Here is a 2196-nt window from a genome sequence, read left to right as displayed (position 1 = left end):
TATTTCAAAAAGACCATCTTCAAGCTCTGAAATTCTTTCTTCTGCCTGCTCTACCCTGCTGGTCAAGCTCTCAGTTGTGTTTTTTATTTCGTTGAGTGAGTCATTTCTAGAAGTTCTGCTACACTTTTTTATGGTATTAATCTCTTTGTAGATTTCCTCCTTCATATTCTGGATGTTTTTTCCTGTTTCATTGTGTTCTCTAATTGAGTCTTACTTTATTTCTTCAAGTTTTCTTAGGATCATTACTCAAAATTCTTTTTCAGACATTTCAAGGATTCCCTGTTCCATGGAGTCTGACTTTGGGGCATTACTGTATCCTTTCGGTGGTGTCATTTCTTCTTTATTGTTTGTACTTCAAGTGCTTTTTCGCTGATGCTTGGTCATTTGGTAGGGGGTTTGCTGCTTCTATTACACTGAGGTTGGCTGTGGAGTGGCCTTGGTTGCTACTGTGGGGGATGAACTGTCTTACATGACAGCAGGTGTGGTGGTGGTTATGTTAAACCAACTTGGTTCCCGTTCTAGACTCTGTGGTGGTAGAATGAGCCCCTAATGTGTGGAGTTCTGCTGGGCCAAACTTGGTGGGTAGGATCTGTAGGCTGGTGCTCCCCCCGGGGTCTGAGGCGGCTGAGGGGGCTGCGTGGAGCCATGCTGTTCTGCTGGCTGGCTGGTGCCAGTGGGCTCACCTGCGTGGTGCCGGTTCGGGGCGACTGAGCAGGGACTGGAGCTCCCCCCGGCCTGGGTCCAAGGTGGCAGGGTGGGGGAGCCACGTAGAGTCACGTGGTTCTGCTGGCTGGCTGGGACTGGCGGGCTCACCTGCGTGGTGCTGGTCGACATCAGAGTTTTAACAATTTTTCAACATTTATAAATAATGCTCTTTCCAAAGTTGCTTTTTTTTTCTTTTTGAATTTGAATTTCCTTTTGGAAAAATACATATTATTTATATAAAATACATATTATTTTTCCAAAATGATAGCTACTGAATTAAAGTTCTGAACAATCTATTTCCCTTGTTAGGTATTATTACTGGTTCTCTAGATCAATCCAGGAAGTTGACAGAGGAATTGGCATAGACTAAAAAGCATCCCATATGCCTCTCCTGACCAACAGACCACCCCTGGAAACAGTCTCTACTTATAATTTTATCGTATTTTTCAAAAGTTTCATGTCTACCTGCCAAACAGATCCTGAACCCATTTACTTCCTTCTATTTGCATTACCACCACCCTAATCCAAGCCACCACATTTTGCCTGAAGTACTCATATAGCCAAAGAAAACCTGGTCTCCCTGCTTCCACCCTTCCCTTCCTAGAATCCATTTTCCACACAACTGCCTGAATGATCTTTTAAAAATATAAATCAGATCACATCTCTTCTGCTGCAACCTTCCAGTGGCTTCCTATCACACTTAAAACCCAAAGTCCTAATGAGTATTAGAAGTGATGCCACTGATGGAGTGACAGATATATCGTGAAAATAGAAGTGATGATTGCACAACTTTGTGAATACACTGAAAAGCATTGAATTGCACATTTTAAAAGGGTGAATTTTATTATATATGAATTACACCTCAATTTTAAAATATACAAATTCCTAACCTGGCTTACGAAGACAGATCTGCTGCTGCTTATTATCCCTCTGCCCTCACTCTTCTGCTCCTCCTTCCAATTCTCTCACTCCACTCACGCTAGCCTTCTGCTCCTTAAGCACACTGAGCTTGCTCTTGCTTTAGGGCTTGGCACTAGCAACCTCTCTGTATCTGGAATGCTAGTACAGTAGTCCCCCTTATCGGCAGCCGTTTTGCTTTCCACTGTTACTCGCAGTCAACTGTGGCTCAAAAATATTAAATGCAAAGTTCCAGAAACAATTAATAAATTTTAAATTGTGTGCTGTCCTGAGTAGCCTGAAAAACCTAATGTCATCCTGCCAAAGATGTAAATCATCTCTTCATTCAGTGCATCCATGCTGTATACCCTAGCCTCCTGTTAGTCACTAAGTAGCCTTCTCAGTTATCAGATTGACTGCTGAGGATGGTATCACAGTGCGTGTGTTAAGTAACTCTTATTTTACTTCATAATGGCCGCAAAGTGCAAGGGTAGTGATGCTGGAATATTGATAAAAGTTCTATTTTATTATTAGTTATTGTTGTTAAGCTCTGACTATGCCTAATTTATAAATTAGACTTTATCATAGATATAT

This window comes from Galeopterus variegatus, unplaced genomic scaffold (assembly GCF_000696425.1).
Source record: "Galeopterus variegatus unplaced genomic scaffold, G_variegatus-3.0.2 Scaffold5709, whole genome shotgun sequence".
Classification (NCBI taxonomy): domain Eukaryota; kingdom Metazoa; phylum Chordata; class Mammalia; order Dermoptera; family Cynocephalidae; genus Galeopterus; species Galeopterus variegatus.
This window is presented reverse-complemented; position numbering follows the sequence as displayed.